Below are 21,709 nucleotides of genomic sequence, written 5' to 3'. Positions count from 1 at the left end.
ACTCTAGAAGAGTTTCCATTTCATGCACAGGTGTTTTTTTTTTGTTGGCAGGGTAGGTTTTTTGTTGTTTTTAACAATAACAGTACATTAAAATCTTTTCTAACTGAATCAATCTGTGATGAAGTGCCTTGCTAACTTTATTTGGGGAGGAAGAAAAGCCTGGAAGATTTGCAAGTTCCTTACTATTCCAGAAAAAACAAGTCTAGACTGGATTGGAATTACTAAATAGCAAGGCTTCATAACAGAAGAAATTTTCAGGGGAATGAGCATGACTACAGGAAAGTATCCAGCCTTTTGTTCAAAATATTACATTAGAAAGTTGAAACAGCCTTGCTACTGCAAAGAAAAAACTTTTAAAGGCTGAGGCAATTAGTGTAGCTAAACTTGAGTCTATTTTGGCTATAGTCAATACATATACTTGGAATAAAACATGGCCACTGTCTAGGATCTTAGCTCACCTGCTTTGTTAAAAGATATCAGCTGGCTGCGTCCTCAAGAAATCTGTAACAGCTGTGGAAGATCAGACCATTTCTCTTATTAACTCTTGGACAGTTCTTAAACAGGAATAATATACCATAAAATACCATGAAAAACACAGGTATAAGGCTGACCCACAAGTCTAGCCTGTTCACTTTCCGAAAATCCTCTTGAGCTCACATAAATTGAAACACAAATCTGATTTTTGTCTTAGCAGATAGTGATGTTTGCTCTACAATGGTTTCTTTTAACAAAATTTGCATGAATATGCCTTAGGTAGCTTTGAAGTTACCTTTTATCAGCAGTGCAGCCAAGATATGGCATTCCACAAGAATTTAGTTTACAGTCTGGATAAACCTATGATGGAGCTCAGCATAGGCTCACGGACCAGTGCAACAAGATAGCCATCCTGTAGTGGCCCAGGTAGGGCATTGCACTGACAGCTCTGGGGTGGTAAGCTCCTACCTCAGACCATAAGCACTTCCCTAGCAATTAGTGATGCAGACACCAGCCTCGTGGCTCAAATTCTCTCTCAGTAAATACTCCCCCGTATGTGATTTCATTGTTGCCTGTGTAAGACTGTTTATTTTGTAGAGGAGGAAGTACTTGTGTATGTCACTACTTCGTATCATGTGGAAACAACTTGCATATCCTGCCCTGGAAATCTCTGTTCTGTGGCACAGATGAAAATTTTTCTTCTCTTGCTATGGCCTCACACTACAGTGGATACACTAGTATTTTCATGCCATAATGTGTGTTAAAATTTGACCAGACTGCTTACTTTGGAGAAAAAGCTACAGACCCTTAACATGAATGCCTCTTACAAAACAACCTTAACAAGGTAGAGATTTTTAACCCCTTTTACCAACAGTTTGAATATACAACTTTTTTCCACTCTCTAGGCTTCTTTTACTGAGGGTGGAAGGAGATTGAATTACTAACACTATATCCTTAGCTCTTATGTTTTCCTTCCCTCCTTAAATTTACATATATCCTGATAATCTAGAAATAGAAGTACCAGCTCACCTATCATTTCTGTGTAGTACTAGTAGCACTCCAAGGATGGAACTCCTTGGATTCTGTGGACAAGTACTATTGAACCTACTTGTATAAAAATTCCAACCAATCCCAATTCTTAAAGGTCTTGAACACAAGACTTACATCTTGGTTGTGTTTTTTTAAAAACAGATCTCTCCAAAGTCAGTTCTAGAGAATGGCACCAAGTCTAGATCATGCTATAGGAAGTGACTCCTCACCCACAGCTCCAGAGATGTTAACAGAAGTTATTCTGGGGACAGCTCTGTAAAGCATTTCTTAGTACAAGATATAAAAGTCATGCACTTGGGAAATAACAGTATTCCCCAAACCTACAAACTAATCAGAAGTTAAAAACAACAGGTGTGGGGGAGACTAGCTAATACATGGTTTTGAGAGGAAGCTAGAAAAAACATGGTCTGCTCAACCTAAAAAGCAGAAGGAAGGATTAAATTGCTGTCTGAATACATTAAGTTCTCAAAACAAAAGCTTACCACTTTGAGAAAGAGGTTTGAGATGCAGTCAGCCATAATATCAACTGCTGAATCTAATGCCTGCTTTTGTTGCTATCATACTACTATTTTAGTTGATGAAATGATGCAAGAAGAAAAGCAAGTTTAAATCCAACCAGGAAAACCGAACAAACAAAAAGCCACATAAAACCCGGTAGCTTTTTACTAGTCAGGTAGCTATCCAAACCAAGGAAACAGCACTTCGTCATTCTAACCTAGCTTTAGTCTAGTGCATTCAATTTTATGCATGTAGTATAACAGAATCTCTTGTAACCTCAGACATAAGATCAACTTCATGACCAGCCCCTTCTCGAGCCTCATCTCTGAACCACTGTGCATTAGACTGAAAATGCTGCTGAGTGTATTTGACCTTCTCTAACTGTATCCACAAGGACTTAGATGTGAGAATGCATCTGGATGTCTCGTAAAAGACGCCCTTAAGTATAAGGATCTCTGAACTCTCAACTCAGCATAAGTTTTCACCATCTTGTCTAAATTTTCACCAGTGTAGGCAGTCAGTTTTGCACCACAAACTTCAGGCTTGGTCACTAATATCTATTCAAGTTCTTCAGCTTCTACAGGTTCTATTTTTTGTTTTGTTTTGCTTTTAAATAAGACAATTTTCACATCACTGATACAAGATTACTTATGATTTACATTTCAACTAAAATCTGCTCCTTAATGATTCTAAGAGTCTTCAAATATCTGACAGATGAATAAACAGAGTAATTAAAGATAATCTCCTTTCCCTCAGCCCAAAAATAAAATACTGCTTTGCATCCTTATTGTTGCTTTCTCAAAGCAGAACGATCATTTCCTGAATTGTTTGGTGTAGATATTTTGCTTAAGCAGCAAGCACTCCAGGCTACAACTGATGAGTGACCTTGAGACAGCTCTTAGAAGGCAGTTGCCATAGTAACACCACCACAAATGTGGTACATCCTCAGCTGACACCACCAATCTGGTGCCACAGATCCATAATAACTACATCTATCCTGTATTAGTGTCTCAATATTTAAAGGAGGAAGTCACTAGGGCTTTTTTTAGAATTATTTCAAAAACCTCTTGAGCTATGGTAGACAGTGGATGCTCTGTATGAATACAAGTGACTAAGGCTCTAAGTCCACACAGTGCAAGAATTATTAAAGCACCTTAAAATAATGCACTACTGAAAGTTGAAGCTACTCGGTGTGATAACCCAGAGAGCAGTCTTTGGTCCAGGAAATGAGTCTACTGAAGCAACCTTGCAATAGCACATAACTAACTTTCTTAAAGTTTGTTGTCTTTTCTCAGACACTCTAATACAAATAAACTTTATGGAACCCTGCTGCGTCAAACTTAATGCAAAATGGGAGCACAATGGATTATTTTTGCATGCCAGAATGTTCTCAGTCACACCTGTGCAACCTCATCAGTTGGTTTGAAAACCAACTTGGCACTAATGAATAGCATTGCCCCAAAGGGTTTTTTTCTACATAGCATGTTACTAGTTCTTGTGAGCTCCAGAAAAGGAAGAAAAAGGTGAATCATTACTGAAACATCAATAAAAATGAAACAACTAAAATTGAAGCGTGCTAGTTAAGAGAAATGTTCAGTAGAACCATTTCTGTTTAAAGATGAAGGACTGATTAAGACAGTTACTTAACAACAACCTAGCAGTCAGGCAACCTGCAGTTTCAAGACCCATCTTTTTCTTAAACTCGAACCAGCAGAAAAGGCCGATCAGGTAAGTTTCATAGTTTGCTGATATTCAAGAGATTCTATTATAGGTAAAACATTTGTGTATTCTAATTAGAAACAAGAGTTAAGACTGCTCTGCCTCTGATAAAGTCAGCTCACTTTGTCTGTTTGCCCTTATCATAAAGGAAAACATTTGCTGAATCTCCATCCCAGTGGAATCTGTGTGTCAGCTAAGAGTTAATTCCTGTTAGAAGTGAAGTCATACACTTTAAAATAGGCTTTTGAACATTCCAATCTAAAGATTCAGGTCAATAGTTAATTCAGTCAGTTAAGTACCTGCCCTGAAACCTTGCAAAGGAGTTCCTGCATCCACAACTGTAACCTAAATGCAGACAGAAAACGGAAAAAAGTTCCCAGACAATACTAAGCTGATATTCAACAGGGCCCCAAATAAAAAAAAAAAAGTCAATTATTTTGGCAACTGTGTGTTATAGTGCAATTACCAACCAAGAGGGTTCAGCTGTGTTGCTTTTGGAGGTCTGGAAACACTACTTTGGCTCAAAAAAGTACTATTTCATATTGATGATCCTGTCAATTACTGTTATGTGCCAGTCTTCCCACTTTCATCACTTCTGTGAAGTTGCAGGTAAGATGTCTACATTCTAAACTGACCTGTGTTCTATCAATCTGGGTACAGGCATTGACAGATTCCTTTTGAACAAGTGTTCACATAAGCATTGAATATGTTTCTATTTAGCAATACCTTCCTACACTAAACACACTTTTATCAGAGTACAATAATTTGTCTTCAGCTTTGCAGGCACTTTTTTATTTTGGCCTAGCTAAACAGGTTAGCTTTGGAAACAATCTAGACCTGGACATGAAAGGCACTCTTGGTATAAAAGAAGTCATAGCTGCACACAAAACTTTCTGTACTGTCCTCCCCTGCCTTTTTGGTTTTGTCTCCATTAAAAACAAAAAAATATTCAGGAAAAAAAAAGTTTAACCTTGATTTTGTAGAAGCAAAAGCTAGAACTTAAGTGAGAGTTCCACTACAGATTATTAAGTACTGATTCATAAATGCTGCCAAGTACATCAATCTACTCTGCAAGTTCATTTAGAAACAAATATCTCCAGCTATTAAAGATCTTTACTGTTCTCAGTCCTCTTAAAAATCCTTCCACTCTAGACCCAACAGCATGGGGTTGCTGATCTTCTGACTCTCTAAAGAAGTGATCCTTTTGATAGATTAATTCCATCCTGGAACAGAATTATTGCAGTACTTACTCCTTTCAGTATCTTATTCTGCTCAGCAATATGTAGGTGCTACACTAGTAAAAAACACGTATTAAATGTTTGCAGGTTTCTCAACATCAGTTTTCAGAACAGCACTCAATGTGTCTACTTGATCCCTATTGACTACAGGGAAGTTAGTTTTCCAATGCAGATACAACAGGTAAGCAACTATGAGTAATAATACATAATTAGTAGCTCCACCAACTCTTTCTAATTACCCCAGGGTAGACAAAGGGTGCTGAATTTCTCCTACACCCAGATACCACTTGCGTCTCTCTTCTATAGCGCATTTTTTTCAGGAACAGTGTCTGAACAGGAACTCCAACCAGCTTAAATTTTGATAGACTGTGCCTGCTCTAGGCCAACCCCACCCATTCCCTTGCACCAGTGCTGGTGTTTGTGCAACTAGGGGTAAGCTGACAGCCAGAAGTTGTCCGGGTGCTTTTGTTTGGTTTTGGTGTTCGATAGTTTTGTTGGTGGGAGGGAGACAATGGACAATTTTGAGTTAAATCTGTACGCTGACTGCAAGGGGTGATGAGGTAACAGAAAGCAAGCACAATAGCCCTGACTTGGTTTGAGCAGCTATGTAAGTGTACCACACTGCCCTGGAAAGAGAGCATTCCACAGGAATACATTCAAAAGGTTTTATATTTTCAGTTAATACTGGAAAGAGATCTGTTTGTTGTGATGTTGCTTGCTTTCTGCACAATATACCAGCTTAGCTCCCACCTCAGCATTTAAGCAAAAAACCTCAACCCATTACATAAAGGATTCTTTAGGCCCCAACCCAAAAGAGCATAAGTCAACAATGAATATCTGTAGTGACAGAAAGACAAGGCACATTCAAAGCACAGAGTCCTCTAGATCTTGGAGAAAGGTCAAGGAGCCTTTTGGTAAACAAGAAGAACTTACACAGAAAAGAGCTTCAAGGTAGACAAATGAGGTTGAACCTGTAGATCATTTCAGTTTGATTTTCACTAATGTATCTGAAGCTACAATAGTCTTATAAATAACCATTACACAGGTTTTAAAGTTAACTGTTTTACAAAAGAATATGATTAGAACAGGATACGTTTCCTAATGTCTTTGTTCCTTTATTACATCAAAAGATATGAGAATTAAGATTTCTAGTTTAGCAACATACACTCCTTATTAAAAATATTAGTCCAGAATTACCATTGGAAGCACGAAAAGACGGATTGTCATCTGGCAGGGATCATCTAGTAATAGCAACAGTTTACACAAACTGTGAAACAAGAACTTGAAGGCAAGATTGATATAATCAATAGTTGATATCCAGCATGGGAGTGGTTTATGCGTGCTCTTACAAGCGAGAACTTTTTTCCTTGACATTGCATTTTCAGGGAGCATTTGCTCACCAAGTAGCTTGAAGTTTCAGTGAGAATGAGACTTCTAACTGAAATTCCAGCAATATAAGCCTGCCTGCATGTTATTAAAGGAAATAGTGGAAAATTTCACAGGCTGACATCCAGAATGTCTGCGGTTCCTTTTCATATTTCTCTCTTCTTGCAAAGCAGTTATTAGACCAGAAATTCAAATCTTTTTTTTTTTTTTCAGACCTGAAAGTTTCCACTGCTTTAAAAGATTTTTAAAAAGCTTTCTCAAATGTACAGATCAAACAACCTTACACTTCTGCCTAAATGGAATCTTTAAGCAAAAGTTTCATCAACATAAAGTGGTGCTAAGATGGGGGTGGAGGGAGAAGGAAAAAGCTTTGCTCATATACCAAAAGCTTTGCTTGGCCACTCTGAAATATCATCATATTAATCTCTTGACAGAGGTCATTTGAGGTCCAGCTACAGGCAGATGGGTAAGAGAAGATGAAGCAGTTCAGGATAAAGCTACCTTGTAGCTGTACATTTAAACAGAAAATACAGTGGATGGCAATGCAAGCTATCTTGTCACTATTAAATGATGGTTCTCCTTGAATTTCAGAGAATCATAGAATGGGTTGGGTTGGAAGGGACCTTAAAGATCATCAAGTTCCAATCCTCCTGCCATGGGCAGGGACATCTTTCCCTAGATCGGGTTGCTCAAAGCCTCATCCAGCCTGGCCTTGAACACCTCCAGAGATGGGGCATCCACAGCTTCTCTGAGCAACTTGTGCCAGTGCTTCACCACCTTCAGAGTGAAGAATTTCTTCCTTAGATCTAATCTAAATCCACCCTCTTTCAGTTTAAAGCCATTGCCCCTTATCACTACACATCCTTGTAAAAAGTCCCTCTCCAGCTTTCCTGTAGGCCCCCTTTAGGTACTGGAAAGCTGCTATAATATCACCCCGGTGCCTTCTCTTCTCCAGGCTGAACAGCCCCAACTCTCTCAGCCTGTCTTCACAGGAGAGGTGTTCCAGCCCTCGGATCATCTTTGTGGCCTCCTCTGAACCCTTTTTTTCCCCCTCAAATCTCCACTCATTTTACATCTCACTGGATCCCATTCGTCATCCCTACTACCTTCTTACCATCTCTCTAACAGCCAATACAAGTCTGGCAAGTTTGCTAGCACTGCTTCTACACCTCACCTCTACAACTCTTGTGTATGAGCTATGAACATGCATCACCAAAAGATTAGGAGCTTCAACAGAAAACCAACAGATGTAATACAAAGTCTTAAAAAACTACTCCAGCCAGCACAAATGTTTTTCTTTTCAGACTTAGAGCAAGTTGTTTTTTTTTAAAAAAAAAAAAATCATTCTTAATTCTCCTTATATAGAATTCTTCTTCTTATAAGAGAGAATAAGAATTCTCTCTTATAGCACTTCACAGTAATAACTGAGCCAAGCAAATGGTATTTTATAAGTACTGGATAAAACAATTAAAAATCCATGCACATCTAACAGCATTACCTAAAGTGTGGTCCTCTAGTAGGCCATATGCTGAGGTCTGTCCATTGAGCCAGAAATCTCCACTCTGAACATCAAAAAGGCTTTCACAGAAGACAAAACCAAGAGAGTACTAAAACAAAAGATGCTGCTGTCTGCTTTAGTTCATTGCAGCAGCAAAGATGGACAAAGCACAAAAGGAGGTGCAACACAAGTCATAATTCCCTATTTCCATCTAATCTCTTTAGTCCAGCCTTTATAGAGAAAAATGCTATTACAGGGGAAGAGGTCTGCAAAGTCCATCCGAGTCACTGACAAAAAAAGAAGTTGCAAATTTTTTGTTTTAAATCATCTCCTTAAGAGGTAAGCTGCTGAGAATGGATAACCACTTTAAAGTCATTGTTGTGAATAAGAGGAAGAAATTAACTCTTTGAACCTTTACTACTTCTTCCATAAGCTTCCAAGAAACAATACAGCGCTTCCACATACTGACTGAGCATGCACACACATGCATATGTGTGCACACTCAACAGTTGTCTAAAAAGTTTTACAAAAAGTTTGTCCAAGTAGACTACTTTAGCTGCTACCCGCTCACACTCACATAGCAGCAAAAAGCATGCAGCACAGAGGTTTCCCTTTTCCTGGGACTCACCAGCCTCCAGAGAATGGGATGAAAACAGGACTCGGGTATTTGACAAAACTGGCGACATTAAGATGTTAATACACTCCATGGGGCAATCAGTGAGGTGTCAGAATTGCAGTTGGAATGCACAAGGCAAAACCAGGGGAATGCCTTTGGTTTAGGTTTTAGTTCTTCAGACTGGTGCAGAAAGAATGCCAAACAGTCCTCCTGATTGGCTGTTCTGAACAATAAAGTTTCCTCAAAATACCCGAGTAAAGAACGTGTGTTCCACTTTTTTTTTTTTTGGGGGGGGGGGGGGAAGTAGGGGGAAGTAAATTGTTTATCTCTGCCTTCTGCTTAATCCTTCCATTAAGAGATACAGCAGCAAAAGCCACCCAAGCCCACTCCTCACTCCATTACCTGTTCTATCACTCCGGAATGTTTCAGTGAGGCAGGGCATGCTGTTATTAGACATAAGGTAACCATAGAGAAAATAAAGTATGCAGAGCAACACAGCCAAATTGTTGCATTCTCTCTTCTTAGGTGTGCATGTGCAATAGCTTCTAGCTGCATTTTATCAGAGACTTCCCGGAAGAATCATGTCCTCAGATTCATGCTAACTAAGAAAGCATTTGAAAGACATCTGATTTCCAAGATCATTCACATAAGAGTTCACCAGCAGCTGACCGATGTACTTTGAGCAAGTCTGTTCATAAGTGATTTTATAACCAAATGTTTCATGCTGAATCAGCACTTGGATTTGACTTCATAACATTACCTATCTATCCATCCGTGACTCAGCTCATCAATATTTGGCCAATGGGACTAACAACAAAACGTTAAACGTGCAGTCTAGAAAGCTTCCTTTCTAGACCTACAGCAATATTTGAGAGAGTCCTTTGAAAAGAAAAATAAGGAGTCTAAAAGAAAAAAGTGAACTATTGCTTACGGAAGTCAAGAAAGCGGCTCATCTATATACCACAGATTTTTTACCTTTTAAAATCTTGTGAGAACATTTTACTCATTTACATATAAAGTAAATAGCAAAATAGCACTCAGTTTACTACTCATTTGCCAATGTAAAGTAGAAATAGCTGCTTAGTCTTATGCTACAACACTTCATATCTTGTGCTCTAGCTGGAGCTCAGAGCAGTAACAGATCTGCTTAAGACTTAGAAAAAGAAAAATTCAGAGGCTTTCAGACGAGTAAAATGGAAAAAAAAAAGGTACATCACTACTGTAAGCTTCCATTGCTTAGTCATTCCTTTGGCACAGTGAAACACTCTAAACACTTCAACTATTTTTCACGTTTCTTCCCAAGATTACGTTCTTGTTCTTTTAAGTCTTTATTAAAAAGATGAGCCTCCAAAACAGCACATAAAAGAACTACAGCAGTAGTTTTGCAGTGGCTGGTGCTAGTGAGCCAGCTTTGCATTGTCCTTGTGGAACAAGTATATGTATTTTTTACCTACTCACTTCGCGCAGTTTAGAAAAGCATGGGATAAGAAACAGGTCTGCTTGAATTTACCATGCAGCCTATTGCTAACAGATTTCAATATTGCACCATCTGGTAGAGTGGGAACATTATCAGCAAGTTATAGCTTTAAAAAATATATATATACACACACATACACTCTAATTTTCAAGTTTGTCACAATAGTTAGGAAAGTTTAGGATTCTAGAGAGACAAAAGGTTTAAAACCTCCATATTGCTTTAAAAAAAAAAAATCAAGAATTGGGTGTGTTTTATTTATTTTTTAAACCTCCACCAGTTCCCCCTGAAGGACTTGGTTTTGCATGATTTAATATTATGAAAGCCTAGAAGGGACAGCACAGTTTGTACTTTAATGCATTACCTGAAAGCACCGAGTTAAAGTTATGATACAGCCAACATATTTAACATAAAGCTTTCATTGTGAAGAAAAGCCACTAATAAAAAGTTTCACGTTAAGCATTATGACAGACCCTTTGCCTTAAAGCTCTTACACTCCCTCTTCATTAGATGAGGACAACAAGTATTTGATACTATTTAAATTGTTTAAAAAAGCATACTATATGATCTGGAATAAAGAGACAGTTTTCCTTTAAAGTTCAAAATGACCTGTTAACGAGTACAAAGAAGGAAGGACATTTAGCACATCTATGGTCATATAAAGGTGATCTCCTCTCACCTCCAAGAAAGCATTAATTTAATATAGCATCACATGATGTCATCACAACTATACCTCCAAGTTGGTTCAGTAAAAAGAGAGATGCTTCCTTAGGCACGGCACGGTGACACTGAATTCTTCTCTAGCTTGTGATCCACTACAAAGATAAACGGGTGTTCTAAGACACTTGGAAAGAGTGTAGTACATGAATTAACAGTTTTGCTACAGTTGCCTTACAAAAAAAATAAGGTACTGCACTACAGTTCTGTTGCATTGAAGAAATGCTTAGCATTAAATGAAATGGGTAAGCTTTCAAGAAAGTCTTCCACAATTGTTTCGAACACACAGGCTGATCTGCTTTATTCTACACAGGCACACTGAAAGTGGGAGGCAAACATCTAATCTGCTAGTTTTCTTCCCCAAAGAAAACTGGCAAATAGTCTTTAGACAACAGATTTTGGCTTGCTTTTTTCTAGTCTGGGTGATTTCCCTAAGAATCATTTTTTGTTCCCTTTCCCACATTCACTAACTGCTCTTCTGCATGTATTTTTAACTATAGTAAAACCCAAGTTGAAGAAGACATTAGAAAGGATTTCCATTAGAAACAATTTAAGAACTAACTGTATTTGTTGAAGGGAACACATTCTTAATTCTCTGATATTTGTAGTGTCATTCGAAAATTTGTTTGTATGGCCTAATGATAAAATACTCCAGAAAATTTCATTTTTACCATTAGTGTTTGCTGAGAGAAAGCTATTGGCATCAGAAAAGACAGTGTATCTCCTTCTATTCCACCTTACCTAGAAGTCTACATGAAAAAGCATACATGTAGCCCTGTGGAGATTGTAGCCAAACAAAACAAAGCCCAAAGAGCAAGTTTCATCCATACCTTAAATAGCCTTACAGCTCTGAGACCAGCAAGATAAAAAGGTACTTTTGCCTTTTCTTTCTGCCCTGTTCCACTCAGTTTCCTTCCTACCACTGTCAAGAGGGGCAGGGGGATGTATTAGGCTATAACCACCCAAGAGAAACACATTATATTGACAATATTTTTAGACATGCAACCTGTTTTGGTGTTGCCTCTGAAAAAGCAGACAACTCATTTTCTTACTTCCATACAGCAGAGAATAGAAGGAAGAAAAAAACCTTCAGAACTCAGAAGTCACATACAGAATATTCTATGCAACTATATATACAAACCTACCTTGAAAACGTGCCTCTAAAAGGCCTTGTGGGTACAGCTGTGATACTGGATTATCTCATTCCATGGCTCTGATACACCTTGACATACATGGAGGTGTGGAAAGCATAAAGGGTTTAGGCTTTGTGACAAAATCTCAGTCAGCCAAGGCTAATGCAGGTGCTAGTCATTATGGCTAGCAGCAGAACAGTTACGTTGTTCTGCAGCTGCCTTCTCACTCCTCCCCCAATTTCAGGTGCATCTGATAAATCAGGGCAAAGCTGCTCTGTAGTTTAGCCACAGGTGTAACAACTTTGATGAAAAATTCCTTGCCCTAACCTAACAATTACATTTTCTGGAGAACTTTCACAGTGTTTTCAGATTTCTAGAACAGTCTCATCCATGAAATACAGTTATGATGGTTTTACACTTCAAGTCATGACACTATCTATGTTTGTAATCTTAAAAAAAACAAAACAAAAAAAAAACCAACCCTTAACTTGACAGTAAGAAAGTCTTTAAAATAAGATTTCCAATAGGGCAATGATCCATAACCTAACAAGGAAGGTTTGACAAACAGTTTAACTGCACCTGACCTGAACAGGCTCACATTTAACAGTGAAGGTGACAAGGGCAGAGGGCAACATGATCAAAACCAAGTAAAAGCAAGAAACCCCAACCACCACACACACACAGTGCACACCAAGTCAGGGGGATACCTAAAGGTGGACAGATACCTGTAGAGCTCATCTTATCACCTCCACTCTTCTAGTACACTGCAAAAGCCGTCACACTGTATCTTAAGCTTATCAGCAGTAACAAGCCTGACTTTCCAGGGTATAAGCAAAAAGAACAGTAAAACAATGGTGGCCCCCTTGCCCTCTTCTCCCTCTCGTTTAAGCAGGTGTTGTCTTAAGCAACTGCCTTTTTCTCTGTACAGTGTCAGAAACAAGGCTGGCTCTAGACAACATAAAAGAAAAATGTGTGTCTATATCCAAAAGCATAAAACCTCACCAACAATAATTCCACATACTGCACACAAAAGATTAAAAATCCCTCATGAGATTGAGTTTGAAGGCAGGTTAATTTTGTTCCACTTCAAAGAAAATCAGCTTATTGATAACTGTCAACTAAAAGTCACCAATTAAATTAAAAGTATTATTAAAGTAATAGGGTCCATCTGAAGTATACCTCCCATTTTCATGGGGTAAAAAGGATTTGATGTACCTTCTCTTAACTAAATGCAGCATATAAAATCAGAGTGGAAATATATTCCATAGTAGATTTAAATCAGTAGCAGTTAAATTCTTTCACAATTGCCTCTTCCCTAATACGCTACGTTTAGAAGCATCAATAGATACAGCCAGAGGAAAAAAGCACACAGGCATGCTGCCCCAGCATTCAGGTTTAGGTATTCTTCACCACCCTCTCATATCCTTGGCATAAAGATTACTATTCCTCCTCTCCCCCTCACCTCCATTTTTTAGTATAAAAACAAGTCAGAAGAATATTTAAGACATTTAGAAATACTTATAATCAAAAAGCTTCCACGAACATAATGCAGAATATCCATATCCTACAGTCATTCAAGACCACCTCTTCAAGGGAGGCTCATTTAAATGCAGGAGTTGAAGCAACCTCCAGTGTCAGACCGTAGTGTCCAATATCATTTTACATGCTACCAATGGCTTGATTTTGCAGACAAATATAACCAAGACACCCTTTCTTTCTCAGGGTTCTTAAAAAAAAAAAAAAAATTAAAAAAATACTCTCTTCTATGCAACTGTAACACAGAAATCAATCTTGAAGGTTTTGACTGTGATTTCTCGTCATTATTAATGAAAAGCTCACGACCAAAAGACAAGACAACGTTCTATTGTAAAACAGATTTCCTTCTCTTTCCTACTCTGCATTTTGTCTCAACTATACATTAGTCTCAGTGATACTATGCAAAATATTAATAAGCAAACAATGCAAACTTCCAAGTTAATAAATCCAAAACCAGGATGAAATGGGTTTCAAATGAAGAACAAAAAAATAAAATAAAAAAAAAAACACCACAACAAACACACCACTACAAAAAAAAAAAACCACAACTTGTATGCCAAGTAAAAGCAGACTGGAAACAGCACACGGTCATCAGGAAAGGTACTCAAAGTGAGGCTGAATACTGGATTTATTCTGTTTGCTATCACTTCCCCTATCCCTCATCCTCTAGCTTCATATCACAGCAGCAAATCCATTGGTATTAATGAAAGAAAAAAAAAAAACACAGTAGTAGTAACAGAGTTTAATGAAATTCTGAACAGTCAGTTAAACAGCCCATTACAACAACTGCTAACAGTAAATACAATTACTATATGTTATCATGAATCGACTAGTTAAAAGAAAAAACCAAACCACACAAAATCAAAAATCACCACCAAAAAAAAAAGCAGCAACCTGCAATTTCGTCTGTTTCCTCTAAACCCATGCTCTTATGCTGGGGCTTTCACTCAGATGCTATTTGTTACTAAGAAGCTACCTTGTATTTATATTTAGAACACACACATCTTTGTCTCATGTGTAACAGCTCCTTATAAGTTGGAAATATTTCACAAGAAAATATTTATTTTTACAATAGTGATGATCGAATGTTTAGCTTATTTTAAGTGTCCATTTTAACCATATTGTAGATAATATATAGCTAGACATTACTGTCTCTCTCACTTCCAGATTTGCTTCAGTTTTGTCTTTTAATTCCAGATAGTTAACAGAAAATATGTTGGATTCTTTTAGATAAAATATTTAAAGGCAGAATCAGATTACTTTTTTTTTTCTGATCAGTTTAAAAAGGAAGGACATACTGCCTATACAAAAGAGGCTGATCTAAAACTGTGTTCACTGGATGAGTGGACAAAGTGGGAAGCTTCTCTTTTAAAAGAAAACCTGACTGTGCCTGAGAGTGGGAGCAGAAACCACAAACAGAACCAACTTTAGAACCAAACAAAGAGGACTCTGGGAATTATGTCAACTTCATCAGCATCCCCATCCATATTCACCCCATTTATACCCCAGAATCACTAACATCTACAGTGGTATGTGACCTCAGGAGAGAAAAAAAAATAATTCTCATCTCCATCCCTCAAAAGCAGTTTCATTGCAGCTATGAGGCAGAAACGGATGAGGCACGGAAATTGATCTTCTATTCACAGTATTTCTCATCTCCTTCCTTAATGCTAGAGACAGAGAAGTCATCTCTGAAACTTACCGAGGCTACAGGCTGATCAGGAGCAGGATGCAGATAAGGAGGTCTCTGGAACCGCCTCAGCACCAGATAAGCCCCGAAGAATGGCAGATGGGGCCATTCCAGCCCAGGTATTTCACCCGCACACCCTCTCTACTCCGGCTGAGAAACAGAGGGTCAGACGATTCCAGACACAAATCCATGGCGAACCCCAGCCTCTCACCGTTACAAGAGGAACCTCCACCCAAACTCACCCTACTTAGACATCCACGGCACGGCGACACGGGGAGCCTTCGGCTCGACACGCCGCTCCCCGCCGCCGCCTCGGGAATGCCCCCTTCTAACTACTCTTAGCGCCGAAGTTACACGGGTTCGCAAGAGGCAAAGGCATTTACACGCTGCCCTGGGAATCCCCTCATCCCCAGCCTTGGGATCGCTCCTCGCGCACAGCCCGTCTGCGCTCCCCTTCCTCCTCCTCCTCCTCCTCTCAGGCAGGCACGTCCATGCCGGGGAGGGGGGCGCGAAGGAGAGAAGAGGAGAGCCGCCCCTCAGGGCCAGCCCCGAGCTGCTCCTTTCCCCGGCGAGGGGCAGCCCGCCCTCCGCATCCCGGTCCCACCCCAGCGCCAGGAGCAGGGGAACGAGAACTGGAACTCTCCTCCCTCCACTGGCTACTCCCTCCCTCCCTCCAAACCCCACTCACCTGGGAAAGGAGCCAAAGCTCAGCTACGTCTCCGTCTCCCCCCCACACTCAGCCTCTCGCCGCCATTTTCCTCGCTGCCCAGATTTAAATAGGAACCAGCCTTCCCGAGCGGAGCCGCCGGGCGGCGCGAGGCATTGCGGGAGCTGTAGTACGGCCCCGCGCGGGGCATCTCGGGACTCGTAGTACCAGCTGCGCAGCGGTGCTGCGCTCGGCGCAGCACCGGTGCGCAGCCGGTACTACGAGTCCCGAGATGCCCCGGGACGGCCGCAGGGGCCGCTGGGACGGGAGCGGACCGGGCCGTGCCCGGGCTCAAGCGCTGCAGCTGTGAGCGGTCCGTGGAGTCAAAGCAGTGCAGTATTTCATAAAGTATTTAATTTCATTATTTCGTCAGTTTTAATCGAAATATGGGGAGGTACCAGCCCTGCACACACCACTCAAGCTCGACACTGAGGGGAAAGTTGCAGATAAATGATGTTTGTGGAGCGGTTGCTACACCAAGCACCGTTTTTTCCATTTCAATAAGGAAAAAAACAGTCTATTGAAGTGAATGTTCGATAAAATGCAAGCAGGTTGGAATAAAAGTTAAAAAGAACATAAATAGCATCAGTTACACTCTACTTCAGGTACGTGTCAAAGATGGCAAGTGACCTGCTGTTGTTAGTTTGAAAGCCAGCTGTAAAAAAGCAAGGCAAGGACATGAAGAACTGGGGACTCGGAATATAACCTTCCTATGCCACAGTCCGCTGGCATACGTACTATTTCCATCAACTTTTTGAGAACAAGTATTTAAAACTTTGCTGGCTAGAACAGGGTGTGTGGAGAACCTCAGATTTAGGTACTCGTAAAGCAGCCAGATAAAAATGCTCTTTTTATTTTGAAAATTTATGAAGCGTGAAATAATGAAAACGCATGGACTCAAGTCCTGCCAAGCTATTCACACAGAGCTCATTACAGGGCCACAGCCACAATTATCGAGATGGACAGACAAGTAAAGCCATTAAGTACACCTTCCAGTAATTTCCAAATAACAAAATACTTCAAATTAGCGTTCAGCAGCTATGACCAAGTTACTGGTACAATACGAGCCTCCAGCTGCCTCTGAAACAAGCATTACAAAGAAAAAAAAATCCAGAGAGAAAAGAAATTCCAACATGTCAAGTCCAGGAAAAAAGCTCCACCTTAGATTTTACCTTGCAGTTGTATTACACACAAACTTACCAATTATAAGTGCCTGTCTGTACTCAGGAACTCAGATTTAACCAACTGGTAGAGACAGAATGCCTATTGTGTTATCACAACAAAAAAGAGTTCATGTTGTTAGGGTACCTTAAGAGGGATGGGGTCTGGTTGCATTTCCTGAAAGCGTGAGGTCTGCTGTTTAATGATTCCACTTCTTCCATTCCAGATAATCTTTTTCTGCAGCTTGTTCTCTTCTTGCACTACGAATTATAACAGAGCATTTATCAGGGCAACAACAACGGAGGTATGCAGGGAGGAATAGGTTAATGAGAGGCAGTGGTAAAAAGGGAGTTTAGTTACATTCTGGGTTGTTTGTTTTTTTCATTTGGGCAAACTGCACGTTATTTATATTTCTTCCATTTAGACCACAAGGTCTTTGAATTATACTTACATTGCACCTATGACAGCTTAGACTCTAGACTGATACAGAACTTCAGGTGTCAACAGAACAGAAATATCATGTATCCTTTTTTCCTTTCTAACCTTTGGTTTCTGTTACAGCAATTTTAAACAGAAAACTCCAAAGTTAGCTCTGACTTTATATAATGAAGGATACAGTGGTAAAGTGTTTTCATTTTTCATTGATCTGTGATGCTCTACAAAAATTCACAAGACTCCCCAAATTTTTGTACTTGTCTTAAAAAGATGATCACAGTAAATGTAGCTGTAGATCTGTAACATTTAACATTTTTATCTATTTGCTCCACCTGCTGGTGCATATGCCTTTTAAAGCAGTCTTTAGAAGCTTAAATGTATTAAAAATTTGGCCAAAGATGTACACAAGAGACGTACTTGACTGTAAGCTGAATTTATGTAACATATTAATTAAATCCAATCTGATCCAAACACCTTTTCTGCCAAAAAAAAAAAAAAAAAGGCCACTGGACGCACAGACGGGCTACCATGACCCACAGCTCACTTTTTGTACACTGCCTTCCATTTTTATTGTGACAATAACCCAGGCACCTATGCTACTTCTCCAAAAAACATTTTTGCTTCCACGTGGATATGTCTCTACATAACTGATTTGTCTCCTCAAATTTTCCACAATTTCTGTTTGGACAATTAGTGCAAGAGAAACATCCTGTTTCTTCAGCCCGTTTAATTGTTCTCTGCCCAGAGACAGAAAAAAACCCCACTATGATCAACAAGTACTCATTTTACACGAGCGTAGATTTCTTTCCATTCCATCTATTGATAGGATTAATTTTAAAAAAAAATAAATTAAGTGTTTTGCAAGGAAACAGTAACAACATCCCCGAAAAAAGAAAAAAACAACACCAACATAATTTCCAGGCTATAACATTTTCCAATAATACTCCAACAGACGTAGCTTTCCATCGCTTCTTCCCTTCCCAAATCAGAAACAGACAACATAAAAGAAAACAACTCTTTCTGCTCCCTCAAACCTAAAATCCACACACACCACCCCCACCCCACCCCCCCAATCTTTGGTATTGGATTACTTTTTTTTTTAATATCCATAAAGAAATTTTATTTTTGGGTTCCCTGATCTAACCAGGATAAGCAAGAACTAAGGTTCATCACATTACCACCAGGTTTTCTGGAATGAATTGGCACTTTTTGATGACTGCAAAATTTTAACTTGCTTTAACTTCTGTATTATTTTGATATTTTTTATGTACAGTAACTGACCGTTTGCAGCAGATTGATTGCAGACTGCTTGACTGGAGTTGGCAAGAGTATCTGTGTACGAAAGACCCTGAAATTACCATATGGACATCACAGGAACTGAAGAGAAAAGTTGTTCTGGTATTGAATAAGCAAAGAAAACCACCACTGATAGGAAACGCATAAAAGTGTTGAAGAACAGGAGCATATTTTGATTATTTACTTAAAAAAAAAAAATCCAAAGTACATACATACCTTCCTCCTAGACTAGCAATGCAGTTTGTGTGGCTAATCTGCCTAGACTGACCAGACTATCAAGAGTAACTGGTTTAGCATAATCATAAAATAGGTTATTTAATGGCAACAAAGGAAATTTAAAAAATTAGAGAGTAAAATGAGATGCACCAGAAACACCTAGCTAGAGAATAACTGTTATTTTTTTAAAATGGAAAAAGTTTTTTAGCAATATTTTATCAAGTAAGTAATCAGAACCGTACATATACATGAAAACATGGCTCTTGTGCTATGGATTATGGATTATACCTTAAATAACCAACAAATCCTTACATAAAACACTGTAAAACAAAACATGTAAAACAAACAGTAGTGTTTCAGCAAAGTAATTTATGATATTTTCAGCAGCCGTTCACTAAATAATCATTTTAGCTTATACAATGATTATATTTATGCAAATTCACTTTTCATAATGCATTTTTAAAAACCAACACATTTCAACACTAATTGTTTAACCAGATAAAGGACAGACAAGTCGATTAACTAAAACAAAATTACATCTTAAGGGGAACTGAAAATTAGTTTATGTAATCTGTGGTACGTTGCTGGTTTCACTGGAAGAGTAATCGTATATAAGAATTTTAGGGCATAATTGTAACAAAGAAATGTTACACCAACATTATTTTGTATACGTTTCACTCTTGCACAGGGTCAGTAAATTCATAAGCTCAGTTCCATCTGCTGAAGCTTAAAGCTAAGCATTTGAAGTTTCATAGTTTACAATATCAGTGTTGTTTTACTCATTTCTTTAACTACTAGAAATTTTTTTTGTGGTAAAAGTCAACATCTGTATGGTTTAAGAAAGGCAGGACATATGTGCTTTCAATTTAAGTAGATGCAGCAGCCCATTTTAACATTAAGAAACAACTACAAATGAAACTGCCTTCTCCATCCCAATTCATTCATCAACAAAATAATGAAACTAATATAATTATTTACAGAGAGTTACATAGTATTCAACAAGACCAAGCATTTAGAAATTCTAGTATTTTTCAGAACTTGCTTAAAACTCCAGCTGCCAGGCCACATCCTGCGTTTTTGGAACCTACTCCAAGTGATTCCAGTTTTCAGTGGACTTGAACAGGAGCAGGCAAGAGCAACACTATTGTCCACATCACTATGCCACCACACAACCTCCACTCTATTCCACCTCACGTGGCCAACTCAAAACTACAGTAAGAAAAGAACGTAAAACGCATCAGCTGAAGCCAGTTTCATATTACTCGGCTTTTGAAACCAAGACAATATGTTCATTCCTGTTACATGGTTCAAAACCAGAGATACGGATTTGTAACAAACTTTCCTGCACCGCCTAAAAGATGCCCATCCTTTTATCTTCAAAAGAATGTTCAGGAGATGGAACAACTCTTACCTACCCGCTAGGAGGAAAGGAAGGTTAAAAGCAAGAGGACCTAACTTTGGTTTCCCAATGAAGCAGATGCACAGTAGTATTTTATATTTTGATGTGCACATGACTACTTGCAAAGGACCTCTGACATACGAATTAAGTTTACAATTAGATTGTGACAAGATACAACATACAATTGCTCTGAAAATCTTATGATTTACATAAATTAAAATCTTAAATGTAAAAAGAGCTTAATAGGATCATTCATTACAATATTACATCACTAGGGAACATGCCTCAACATCTGTCCTGACAGATTTTATGCACCTTCAGAAAAGGCTACATGGTTGAAGCAGGAAGAAATCAGTGTCTAATCTGATTGGTACTCTGTGTGACATTCATAATATTGGAAAAAAGTGAAAAATACAATCAGCTTGGTTCATAAAAAAAATTGACAAAGCTCTATTTAAATAATAAACAAACAAAAGATCCCAACCAACCAATCACAACAAAAATCCAGAAAACAAATCCCAGTAAACACAACCCTAACATGCTGCAGTCTTTACCTTAGAACGGAAGCTCAGGCTTTCTCCGGTTTCATGGCACTTGGGACCTGTGTTTCTAAGACTTTTGAAGGTCCGTCGTGACACACAGGTGACTTTGCAGTACTTGTTACCCTTGACTTAGACTTGGCTTTAATTAGGTCTCATTTGGCTGAGCACTTCTGTATGAAAATTCTACTCTGCATTTTGTTTTATTGACTTCATAATGAGACACCTGGATTGACCTCAGATCTTGCTATGACATGAGGAATTTGGAATTGGTTTCAGTATTTGGTTAAAGAAAAAAGTAATTTCAAAGACATTAGACATTTTTGGCAATGTTTCTGAATGCTGCAATTCAAAAGAAATTGTCAAGCGCTTGGGAATTCCCAGTTGATGACCTATGTCTCATACCTTCCCTATAAAACATTGTGCTTAATGCATGGGAACAATCCCTGAATGTGGCAGTTTTTCTAACCATGGAACAAACCAACAAATTTTAATTTCAACAGTGTAAAAGGAGTTTAAAAAGTAATTGCAGAGATAAGCTTAGTCTTGTAAATTTAAAAACCAAGTAAGTTGCTTGGAATACATCTAAGCAAGTTCTCCAGTGAATTCATCTTTTTCACCAGAGTTCTACTTTCCTGACTTCTCATTCCCATTCAGCCAGAAAGAAAACGTGACACACAGAAAAACAAATCATCATCATCTGATACAACAAACACTTCGCATTTCAGCTTTCACAGACTCTCTATTAGCAAGCCAATGAAAACCAAACAAAAAATCGTAAGAATCGCTGCCTCCATTCAGTTTACTGCTAAAAGCACACACGCTTGCTTTCTTGTTAATGAACTACTTGTGACACCAACCTGCTAGCTTGCTTTATTTGGGAATTCGATGGAGCTATCTTCATATCTGTAAAGTAATTACACTGTGA

General features: G+C 38.7%; 1 protein-coding gene across 2 annotated transcripts in view; it reads right to left on the bottom strand.

Annotated features, from left to right (window-relative positions):
• NCOA3 (nuclear receptor coactivator 3) overlaps nucleotides 1-15,804 on the bottom strand; it is an 84,625-nt gene extending 68,821 nt beyond the window's left edge. For both annotated transcript variants that reach the window (XM_086623192.1, XM_086623193.1), the window contains exon 1: nucleotides 15,718-15,804. The gene's annotated coding sequence lies outside the window, so the exon portion shown is untranslated. The remainder of the gene's footprint in view (nucleotides 1-15,717) is intronic.
• Between the last annotated feature and the right edge of the window lie 5,905 nt (nucleotides 15,805-21,709).

Source organism: Tauraco erythrolophus, chromosome 18, assembly GCF_009769465.1.
Source record: "Tauraco erythrolophus isolate bTauEry1 chromosome 18, bTauEry1.pri, whole genome shotgun sequence".
NCBI classification, from domain to species: domain Eukaryota; kingdom Metazoa; phylum Chordata; class Aves; order Musophagiformes; family Musophagidae; genus Tauraco; species Tauraco erythrolophus.
This window is presented reverse-complemented; position numbering and strand designations above follow the sequence as displayed.